Source organism: Mesoplodon densirostris, chromosome 7 (genome assembly GCF_025265405.1).
Source record: "Mesoplodon densirostris isolate mMesDen1 chromosome 7, mMesDen1 primary haplotype, whole genome shotgun sequence".
Classification (NCBI taxonomy): Eukaryota; Metazoa; Chordata; class Mammalia; order Artiodactyla; family Ziphiidae; genus Mesoplodon; species Mesoplodon densirostris.
The window spans coordinates 33,758,951-33,771,743 of NC_082667.1; the positions used below are offsets into that span (position 1 = coordinate 33,758,951).

At 37.7% G+C, this 12,793-nt stretch overlaps 1 protein-coding gene across 1 annotated transcript in view; it reads right to left on the minus strand.

Annotated features, from left to right (window-relative positions):
* LUZP2 (leucine zipper protein 2) overlaps positions 1 to 12,793 on the minus strand; it is a gene marked incomplete at its 5' end in the record, with an annotated part of 475,562 nt that overhangs the window by 61,880 nt on the left and 400,889 nt on the right. The window lies entirely within an intron of this gene.

The following is a 12,793-nucleotide window of genomic DNA, read 5'->3' on the forward strand; positions in this document are numbered from 1 at the left end:
GATACAGTGAGAAGTCACCATCTGCAAGCCAGAAAGGGCTCTCACTAGAAAATGAATCTGTCAGCACCTTGATCCCAGAACCATGAGAAAATATACTCTGTTTTTTAAGCCACCCATTCTGTTGTATTTTGTTAAGGCACCCTGAGAAGACCAATACAATAGTATTCACTCTTTTTCTATTTTTATTTTTAAACCAGTATAACTCTATCCCACCATATCTCTGTATCTTTGCAAATGTCACAACTGTACTGCTAAAAGAAAAGAGCCTCAGATTTGGAAGATGTGTTTTAAAGTCCTTCCTCCACCAATGCCTAGCTACTGTATATACTATAGTTATATACTGACAAAGAGATGCTCTGCAGGCTCACACAGGATCTGCAGAAGGGCCGGCCTCTCCTCATGCCTCAGAGCCTCGCTACACCTCTGGCTTTTATCAGTCTCCTACATTTAGCCAATGAAAAGAATTTAAATCTGGAAGGAACAGAGGGTCTTTCTGATGGTCTTGTGAGGCAAGGGGATTGAGTTAGCCTTCGCCTGGGAGAAGTCAGCAGAGGGGGCTCATCACTTCTGCAGTGACCAGGACATCCCCATTCTGAATCTCCATCCTGGGTGTTACAATACCGTGGGCTTGTAACAAGGCTGTAGCCAACCACCGAAGTGCCTACTTGTCTTTTGCTCTTCCCTTCTCTCCCTCATGGTCTGGAAAATAGCACCCTGTACCACTGTCCTTGAATAACCTTTTTTTTTTTTTTTCCTTATGGTAAGCACATAGGCAGGAGGAGAATGTGATATTTTTCTTGATTATGAAAACCTATATCCATTCTTTGTGTCCATGCATAGTTTTCATCCCCTAAATCGATCTGTGCTACTTTCCACACTTGACTCTTGTGGACAATAATTTTCCAGTAGGCAATTGTTGCCCTTAAACAGTAACATAATCATGTACATGAAATATATATGTGCACTTTTAAATACACAATAATGTTTAAAAATAAAATCATTGTGAATGAGGGAGAGAGAGACAGGACTGATGAAGAGGGTTGTTTCCAATTTGAGGGTACCTCCAAGTGAGTGGACTCTCATAAGCTCTGAACTGTGGCCCCCCCTTGGCCTGTCTGTCTGTCTTTCTGGCCACCTGCCCGCACATCAGGAGGGCTTCAGGACCATAGGCCTCAGTCTCGCATTCCTGGCCCGGGCTTGGGCCACTCTGCTGGCCTTGCATTGCAGCTGCCCTGGGTCCAGCTGCATTCCTCAACCACAGAGCACTCAAGACTTCCCCTGTGACAATCCCTGCTACCGCAGTCCCTGCCAGAGCCAGCTTCTGTCCACAGGACTGAGGCCCAAAAGAAGGAAGAAGAGTGGTCCTTCTGTCTGTCCCCAGCTTCTAGGCCTGGGACAGGAGTTAGGGAAGATAGGGAGGGGCAGAGCGTGGGCCTTAGTGGGATAGTGGCCATCCCCACACCCCTGGCGGCTGTAGGCAAGTTCCTGGGAACTCGTGTGGGAAGAGGGCGAGAGTGTCAGCACCAGCCTCAGTGCCAATGAACATTCTCGGTCACCAGCTGGAAGGGAGTTAGTGCTGCCCCGAAATCGCCTATGCCTTAAACACCTTTCTACCCCCACAAAGCATGTCATGATATTTTCATACTCAGGGTCCTTTAGGTGGGCAGCCTCTCTCCTCAAGATGCTGTCATTCATTATCTGCAGTCCAGAGAGCGGGGTCTGTATAGTTACAAGTCCTCCTGCCTCCATCCCTCTCCCTCCTTGTGTGGGTTTCAGCCTAAATCCTGTCATCCATACCAAGGGACTCCCACAAAACGATGACTTCAGGGTGTGCAGCCATCCAGGAAGCCTGTATCAGGACAGGTTGAATGAATTCCAACAGAAATAGCAAATATGCCTTTGAAAGCTCATTGCCTATTAGTTCCCAGGATTTCAAGTATTTACCTCTTCTAAGAATTCATTGAACTCAGTAAAATCTAGCCAAGAGATCTTGGGATACAAAAGGCTACAAAAACAGTAAGAAATGTAACCACAGGAATTGCAGATTTGGACTCATATTATCATACTTTGGTCTTAGTTTTGAAAGGATCAGTTACTGGATTAAATCATATATCGGGGCTTCCCTGGTGGCGCAGTGGTTGAGGGTCCGCCTGCCGATGCAGGGGACACGGGTTCGTGCCCCGGTCCAGGAAGATCCCACATGCCGCGGAGCGGCTGGGCCCGTGAGCCATGGCCGCTGAGCCTGCGTGTCCGGAGACTGTGCTCCGCAACAGGAGAGGCCACAACAGTGAGAGGCCCGGGTACCGCAAAAAAAAAAAAAAAAGAGAAAAGAAATGTAAACATTACAGTCCCATCCCAGAGCTAATAAATCAGAAGCTACATTAATATATATATATATATATATATACATATATATATAATATTTATAAAATTATAGAAAATAAAAACAGGTCTGTGGGTTTTAAAGCATCAGAAAACCTATGAAAGACAGGCGAGTTTACTGGATTGTGAATTTTGTCTGTTTTAAGTCACTTATGTGCTTTGTCAATTTAATTCACATGAAAAAAAGGATAGGGTTATTTCAGGGGAGGTAGTCGTGAATCTAGAGTAGCTTTCACTCACATCCAATCTTTGAATAAGTATCTATAAAGTGATTAGTTTTGTTCAGACTAAGAGGGAAACATCATCTGTGTACATAGGTTGAAAATACACGAGGCAGCAAGCATGTGAAGTGAAAATCACAATATGAGACTCTAACTGCTAAGCTGAGAGTGTGTGTAAGCTGCAATAGAGAACAGAGGAGGCCTGAGAAGTCAGAGTATTCTTCCTAATAAGAATAACACCAATAAAACCTAACATTTAATCTTTATGTAAGTATATTTTCTCATTTGAGATTTATAACATGAGAGGCTAGAGTCCATATAATAATTTTTAATTTACTCAAAAAATTGTGAAGCTCCACAGCTCCAAGTTTTTATAGATCACAAAACACTGGAGCCTGGCTTGGCTCTGCCGTCCGGTCTATCAATTCTGGAGCTGTTCCTTGCTGTTTTTCCTCAAGGATCCACCTTAAATTGGGCTAGATTATGAAGGATGAAATCAATGCTGTATTTAATGCAAAAACTGTCTTTTTTTCCTAAGAAACCTAAATGTATAGTCGTAGCATGAAGCAAACAGAAAGGACATAATGTAGACAGTGAAATTTTATCTGAAATTTTAATGAACCATTTTACAAAATTTTGGCAAATGTATATACATCTGCAAGGTTCTAATTCATTATTTATACATTAGGTGTGTAATTCAATATTTCTGAAAACTCACTGGGACAAGGATTATCTTAATCCTTTTCCACTTCCTTCCCTCTAGGTAAGAATATCCAGGTATTTTCTTTCTAATTTTCTGGTGAATTTCCCTGAGATTTGTAGCATATGAAAATATTTATACCTAAAGAGGACCTGAAACGAATTTAACACTAAATGTATTAGAATATTAAACATAAATTAAACACATGAGATCTACGGAAAGCATATATGTCTTGTGAATGGGATGTGAAAGTAGATTATGGGTAACGACAGAAGAAGAAGGCACTGATGATGGGGCCATGAAGTTCTATCCATTTGTCTTGACTGTACTGCAAATTTGTTCCAAGACTTCCGGGAGCCAGGTATTAAAAAAAAAAAAATGTTGGCTCCAAAACTGTCATCACCAAAGAGAGTAAACACACCAGAGACACACATGGGGCAGGGTTTTCCCAAGCAACAGGTTCTAATATAAAATTATAACAAATGGATTTTATAATTCAACTCAGAGAATCAATTTGTCTTTCAGGAGCCAAGAAAATGTGGCACAAAATTACAGTTCATTTTAAACTAAGTATAACACCTAGGCTACATTGATATGTGTGTGTGTGTGCATGTGTTTGTGTGTGTTTCCACCGAGACACAGAAAGCAGTAGGAGCAAGTCAAAATACTGGCTTTCCCAGAAAGAGAAAAACAAATGCCACATGATATCACTTATATGTGGAGTCTAAAACATGACACAGATGAACTTATCTACGAAACAGAAACAGACTCCATGACATAGAAAACAGATTCATGGTTGTCAAGGGGGAAGACGGATGGGGGGAGGGATGGATTGGGAATTTAGGGTTAGCAGATGTAAATTATTACATAGAGAATAGATAAACAACAAGGTCCTACTGTATAGCACAGGGAACTATAGTCAATATCCTGTGATAAACCATAATGGAAAAGAATATGAAAAATAATATGTATTACTGAATCACTTTGCTGTACAGCAGAAATTAACATGACATTGTAAATGAACTACACTTGAATAAAATAAATTTTAAAAAAAGAAAAAACAGAAAAATATTGACTTTCCTCTAAGGATATGCACAATAATTCTTCTCTTTCTCACACACTCTATAAGATTGATTGAAATACAATTGGCTGATAAATAGCTTAGATGCCAAGATAAAGAAATTAAACCTTTTGTTTTTTTGTCACCATTGAGTCTTATCAATTAGCAATGCCGTAGACATAATGAGTCAACAACATTTAAAGAAATTAAATCCCTGACTATATTGGGTTAAATTGAGAAGAGATGAGGGACAGTACAGACTTGTGAATGCTAATTAAGGTCTCAGCTCTTTAACTTTCTGATAAAACATAGGAAGAAGAAGCACCACAGGGGTATCAGCATAATGATGTCTAGCCACACTCTTCTCTGGTATGGGCTTCTTGCTTGGAAAGACTAACCTGGACATGGTCCCATCTAGGGCCAGATCAGGGAAGTGTTTTTTTTTTTTTTTTTTTTTTTTTTTTTTTTTTTTTTTTTTTTTTTTGCGGTATGCGGGCCTCTCACTGTCGTGGCCTCCCCCGCTGCGGAGCACAGGCTCCGGACGCGCAGGCTCCGGACGCTCAGGCCCAGCGGCCACGGCTCACAGGCCCAGCCGCTCCGCGGCACATGGGATCCTCCCAGACCGGGGCACGAACCCGCATCCCCTGCATCGGCAGGCGGACTCCCAACCACCTGCGCCACCAGGGAGGCCCAGGGAAGTGTTTATATAGACTCTGAACATGGAATTCAGAACAGAGCCATCTCCTAGTGTTTTAGCCACTACAGAGTTATAATAAGCAATCTTACAAGACTACTGTGACTCATTTGTTGAGGATATAACTCAGTAGAGAACTAGATTGGGAGGGGGGTCATTGAGGGGCCTGGAAGTAAGAGCCAACATTACAATAAGCTTTTAGGTGGCATCAGCAAAACAAGGTCAGAAATCTTTACAAGTTTTCTAACAATATGTTTGCTACTTTGTTATTAATAAGATGATACTTGCTGTACATTTTGGTACCAATAAGAACCCTCAATCAGGCTTGTTGCAGCAAATTTTGCAGAAATAGGGATAGTGAGTACAAGACAAGTTCCACTGGAGTGTGGGAAGAAAACATTAGAAATTCTAAATTTTAATTTAGATTAAAAAATTGTAAAATAGGTGGCATTATAAAATACTCTGTAGTCTACATTTTTATTCTAAAATATTCCGTGGTTGTTCTAATATAAAAATATTAGAACTTATTTTTACGCATTTTCTAAGTTTCACCACTGCTTTCCTTTCATTTTGTGTATGTTTATAATGTACATAATATAGAAGTAAAATAATAAGATGATAATAAAAGATAACAACAGCCTAAACTTGTGATATATATATATATTCCTCATAACAACTCTATTTGGTACATAGTATGTCTTTCATCCTTTTTAAATGAGGAAGCTGAGACACAGATTTATTAAATATCTTGCTCAAGGTCACACAGCTGGGGAATGACAGATCTGGAACTGAAACCTAGGCAGTTTGGATCCAAAGCTGGTCCTCCTAACCACTAAAGACGTGAGTGTATCTAATTTATAACCAATACATATACATATATCAAATGATATGTGCTTAAAATTTATTAATATGCCTTATGGTTAGAAATGTTTGGAGACCACTTAGAAGACTGGTGGAATTTTGTGTGTTTAAGATTATTCATCCAATGAGGATAATAAATTCATAACAGAGATGTTTTCAAATACTCAGTAGGGTGTACTAGGTATCTGGTGAAAGGATAATAATAGGATTGTTTTTTTAAAATGCATGATTCAATGCATCTGTTAGTATTTATGAAGCACATGCTCCCTGGTTGGCAGCACTAACCTAGAAGCTGTGGATAATACTCAAGAGATATAACATAGAACAAACCACCACCACTGTCATCTCTATGTTCCACTTTACCACTGAGTAAAGGAGGCAGAAAGTCAAAAACTCCTGCCTGTTTCTGCTCACTCCCATAAAAGTATAAAGTTGTAGCACCAAGATTATATTTGGCCATCGGATTGTTTGATGCAGCACCTGTTCATTTCAACATTAATAACTTGGTTATGATTCTGAGAGACTTGGAATTGAATGACTAATATATGTAAAAGGAACAAAGATCTCAAATTGCACAGGAATAGCTTACATAATGTCTGGTTATAAGTGCTATTAAAAGTCAATGTTAATATGTAAAAATTATAAAGTTCAGCAAGGCTTTTCATTGGGAAATAAGAGCAGATATACATATTTTTTCTCAAAGTTAAATTCTTATAAATATCTTATTGCCATTATGTGTATGTGTACATGCACTGTAGTGATTATGGTCACTAAAGAAAACTTATCGTGAATAATTTTTTATTATGTTCTCGATATCGATTCCCTTTCTCCCCTCAAAAATGCCTAGACTTTGGAGGTGACTGCTTCACGCTCTTTCTCAGCCATATTACTTTAGGAGAAAATATCTCAACACTCAGAGATGAGGATGCAATTTCTTAAAGCAATTACTCTATATCACCTCCCTAGTCAAACGATTATATTGGGTTTGGACGTCTAATTAATGTCAGGCCAGAGACAAGAAGATATTTACTGGTGGCTTCTGCAATGAAAGCTGCCTCTCTTCATCTGAGTGAATAAAAAGTATATTATCTTTTTCTTGGTAGTATAGTATGAGGATGTTTAAGTCTAAGCTCTAATAGGCATTATTTATAAAATAAAAGAGGACAACATGAGGTTAAACTTGTCCTACAGACGAAAGCAAAGCATATAAAATAGATAGGATAGGATCTGGTGACTTAGAAAACTTCACAGTCAAACCACACCTGAAGTCAAATGAATTTGTATTTTTGTATTTTTGGTTATTTGTATTTTTGGTTATTGTGAGTAAATAAAATTCATTTTTATTAATTAAATTATTGTTAGATATTTATATTTTTGTTATCTAAGAATAAAAAGATTAAAGACTCTTGACATGACACAGTAACTGGTTTTGGACTAGTCCTCCTCTCTTAAACAATTATGAGCTAATCATGCCCAGCTGTGAACCTTGAAATATTGGAACCTCACTAGGTAAGACTCATGACTACTCCAGCTTTCTACTTGAGGACAATTTCCTGACTTAAGTGCAAAGGGCTGTGGTCCAAGCAGATCACTGTAGTTGGACTGAACTGTGGAGGCAGAGATCAGAGTTTGGGGCAGATTAAATGGCTGGAGTATATGGGGCAGAGCAGCAGAGAAAAGTGAGGCGAGCAGGGCAGGGCCTCCAAAAGTCAGGTTGTTGGGAGATGTTCCTGCAAGTCCTTGGCTGAGAGTTGGACTGCACATACACAGAGCAATACATTATACAAAGCTAATCAAAAAGAAACTGTTATATGACTCTCAGCAGAACAGAAACCCTAGAGGTTGAGCACTGCAAAAGGCTGCCAGATAAATGTTATCAACACCACAGGCATCAAAGCGACAGCCTTTAGGTTAATAGCCTTGCACAAGAGCAGTGGTTGGCAAACTACAGCCCAAATTCCAAATCTGGTCTACTGTCTTTTTTTTTTTTTAACATGTGCATTTTTAAAAAATTAATTAATTAATTTTTTTTTTTTGGCTGGGTTGGGTCTTCGTTGCTGCATGCGGGCTTTCTCTGGTTGCGGCGAGCGGGGTTACTCTTCATTGTGGTGCGCGGGCTCCTCATTGCGGTGGCTTCTCTTGTTGTGGAGCACGGGCTCTAGGCACGCGGGCTTCAGTAGTTGTGGCATACAGGCTTGGTAGTTGTGGCTTGCAGGCTCTAGAGCACAGGCTCAGTAGTTGTGGCGCACGGGCTTAGTTGCTCTGCAGCATGTGGGGTCTTCCCGGACCAGGACTTGAGCCTGTGTCCCCTGCATTGGCAGGCAGATTCTTAACCACTAGGCCACCAGGGAAGTCCCTGCCTGTTTTCATAAATAGAATTTTATTGGAACACAGCCACCTTTATTTATGTATTGTCTAGTTGCTTTTCTGCTACCATGGTGGAATTGAGTAGTTGAGATAGAGACCATATAAGTTTGCAAAGACTAAAATATTTATTTACTGTGTGAAAATTTACAGAAAAAGTTTGCTGAGTCTTGCCCTAGTATAAAGTCCACTTTTAGGCTTGCCTTAAGAAAGTCTAAATCAAAACCTAGATACGATTCTGGGAGGTGGGGCTGGGGGAAGATTTTTGGAGATTTAGCTCAGTAAAGTGAGAGAAGCTTAAGCTCTATCATGGGCTTTTCACATATCTGCAATGACAAAATATAAACTCAACTCTACATCAAGGTAAGTATCAGTGTTTAACTGTATTATTGGACAAAAATTAATTATCTTCTTCTGAAGATAAAATCCAGAATCTCTGTGATATATAAGTGACAGTGTCTAGCAAATAAAATCTTACCGGTATGCAAAGAAATGAAATGTATGACCCGAAGTTAAAAAAGTAGACAATGGTAGCCAATATTTAGATGTCTCATATGTTGGATATAATATTGTAAGGCAGCTGTTAAAAATACTATCAAAAGGGCTTCCCTGGTGGCGCAGTGGTTGAGAGTCCGCCTGCCGATGCAGGGGACACGGGTTCGTGCCCCGATCCCGGAAGATCCCACATGCCGCGGAGCGGCTGGGCCCGCGAGCCATGGCCGCGGAGCCTGTGTGTCCGGAGCCTGTGCTCCGCAACGGGAGAGGCCACAGCAGTGAGAGGCCCGCGTACAGAAAAAAAAAAAAAAATACTATCAAAAAATTAAAGGTAACATGTTCTTAATTAGTGATGAGATAGGCAATTTTAGCAGAAAAACTATATTATAAAAAAGAACCAGGGCTTCCCTGGTGGTTCAGTGGTTAAGAATCCACCTGCCCATGCAGGGAACATGGGTTCAAGCCCTGGTCGGGGAAGATCCCACATGCTGCAGAGCAACTAAGCCCATGCGTCACAACTATTGAGCCTCCACTCTAGATCCTGTGAGCCACAACTACTGAAGCCTGCGCACCTAGAGGCCATGATCCACAACGAGAAGCCACCACAATGAGAAGCCTGCTCACCACAACCGAGAGTAGCCCTGCTTGCCGCAACTAGAGAAAGCCCGTGTGCAGCAACGAAGACCCAATGCAGCCAAAAATAAATAAAATAAATAAATTTTTAAAAAAGAACCAAATGGAAATTCTAGAAAGAAAAATTTCACTGGATAGACTTATCAAAAAATGCAGATGAGAGAAGAAAGAGCTACTAAATATGAAATGATATCAACAGAAATTATTCATTCTGAAAAGCTGTAAGGAAAAAAAGCTTGAAAAACATGAATGATGGGGGTCTCAGAGATCTTTAGAACAATATTAAAAACACTAACATGTGTATTGGAATAATGGAAGAAGAGTGTGAAAAAAATGGAAATAAAACATTTAAAATTATTAGAAAAAATTTAATGAAAGGTGAAAAACCTGTATGTTGTAAATTATGCAACATTACTGACAGAAATGGCAGAAATTCTAAATTAGTGGAAAGATATACCATGTCTATGAATTGAAACATTAAATCCTGTTGAACTGAAATATTCAATATTCTTATGATACCTGTTCTCCCCATATTAATCTATAGATAAAATGCAAACCAGGTTAGCATTCCCATAGGATTTCTTTTTTTTTTTTCTGTAAATTTACTAAACTGGTCCTAAAACTTGTATCTAAAATAATATTTTAAAAAACACTGGAGTGTAGGACTTAATGCTGTCTGATTTCAAGACTAACTCTGAAGCTACATTAATAAGGACAGTGTAGTATTAGCATAAGAATAGACATATACTGAAATAAATTAAAAGAGAATCCAGAAATCTACTCAAACAAATATAGTCAATTGAAAACATACATAGCCATTTGACTTTTGAAAAAGATAAAAATGTAAATAATTCAACGTAAAAAACAGTAACTTCAATAAATGGTGATAAAGGAATTGAAGATTATGTATATGTGTATGTAAAATCAAACTTGACCTTTTTTAAAAAATTTATTTTACTCAAGTGTAGTTGATTTACAATGTTGTGTTAATTTCTTTTTGGCAGCACCGCACAGCATGCCAAATCCTAGTTCCCTGACCAGTTATGGAACCTGTGCTCCCTGCATTGGAAGGGCAGAGTCTTAACCACTGGACCTCCAGGGAAGTCCCAAACTTGACCTTTTCTTTACACCATTCACAAGTGCTAATTTAAAATGAATCATAGACCTAAATGTAAAAGATAAAACTATAGAACTTCTGGAAGATAATTTTTATGACCTTGAGATAGGCAAAATTTTCTTAGATAAGACTAAAAAAATCCAAACATAAAAGAAAAAATTGATGAATTAGACTTTACCAATTTAAACATTTTGCTCTTCAATACAGACTGCTAAGAGAATAAAAACTCAAGTCATAACTGAAAGTATTTGCAAAATATATATCAGACAGAGAAACTGAACCCAAGGTATATAAATGAAACAAACTCAATTATAAGAGTATGAACAGCCAATTTTTTACAGAGGGTCAAAGAACTGAATAAGTTGATATACAAATGACAAATAAGCTTATGAGAACATGTTCAACATCATTAATTATCAAGCAAAGCAATTAAAACCACAATAAAATGCCATTTCCTTCACTAGAAAACTTAACCATAATATTTTGGCTAATCACTAAAACTCTCTAAAAAATTACTCCATGAGAGATTAATGATGTCTGAGTCAGAGTTGTTGCATGACCTTTGCCACTAACTGTTTGATCTCAGATTCCCTGTATAAAATAAGAATTTTGGAGTAGACTACTCTTAATGTCTTTTCAAGATGATGGAATTTATGCTTCCTTGGGTGCTTTGCAGTTAATGTACTAGAGTAGACAAAATAACATCTGATTATATTTCCTAACTTTTACCAAATGAGCCATTTTTAATATTCTACATATATTTTGTGTTGCTCCTTTCTTAAATTTGATTCCTAAATATCTTTTCAAATTGGTAGGTGTAATTCAACATATGTAAAATTATGGTACTATTACATTAAAGATTTCAGTAAGTGGAAAGACACCTGCTAAATATTAGTAATCTATGTTTTTTCTCAAATTGCTTTTAAATTTTATAATCTTATGTTTTATCTTTCACTCAGAAATTACCATTTCAAAAACTTTTTGGAATTCATTCAGCCTTTTTGTGGGTTATTGAACCATGAACATATTTTTTTCAACAGTTAGCAAATTTTATCAGTATCCTTTATTTGTGGGCAGAGATATTCCAAAGAAACTTTGATGTGAATCAACAAAGTTGACAGGTTGCCTCCTCAGAAATTTGAATGCAGGTCTGAGGATAATGCTGAAGAAATGAAGCGTTCAGCAGAAAATGAGTCCTTTAAAATTTACTTTTATGCCAGATGAACTTCACAGATAACTCACTATGCCATTCATATTACTAAAAAATAATTTTTTAAATATACAATGGAACTAGTATTATGTATATAGAATTGGTATCAAAGAAAGATAGAGGAAAAGATGGAGTCAGAGAGGAGTGATTTTCCACCCATTCACTATTTACTCTCACTGATTAGACATTTGCCATAGGCAAATCATCTTTAATGCCCAAATAGCTTCTTACAGATTTTTGTTGCTTATATTAGTCTTGGGAAGCATGATAAGACTTTCTAGCTACTTTCTTGATACTCCATTTAGCTTTTTAGATCTTAACTAACAGGTCCAAAACTCTAAACTACATATCTAGAAGTTCTAAAACATGGTGAAAAATATCTGGAAGTTTTATTCACCATGGCTGTCATTAAAAATAAAAACATTTGCCTTCATGAAAGAAGGATGTCAGATGCTTCCTTTCATAATGTTCATTGAGGAGTTTCTGTGATCTATACAAACCTGGATTGAATACACTGCTTTGAGACATGATCTAGAAGGATCTCATTTTTCTTTACTGTGGAATTTATTGATTTCATGAAGGTAAAAACCTCTCCTATGTTATTATGAATCTATTTTGTCTTTGTGTACACTAATTTTTTTAGGAGATGATAACTGCTAGGAGTGATGGACCCAGATGACATTATACTATGTAATTATCAATTTGAAAGAGACTGAGAAGAAATGAAGGTTATCTGAACTGTGCCTTTGTTAGACAGATATCATCAACTCAATGTATACTTGTATCAGTTGAAATCCGGGATGAGAGATAGCCCTTGAAACTACACAGATAGCTTGCTGATTAATCACAGAAATGAATAGACACCTCAAATAATTGTGAAATGAGAATAAGTAGAAAATATTTGTTTTTTTAACTGTATTTATGGGTATTTTTTGTATTCACATATATTCTCTTATCTAATATTAATCTATATTTTCTTCTTATTCTCTCTTTCTTTGTTATCACCTGGTAAAATTATCTTTTTACAATTACTACATCGTGGCAGATGCATGTCCA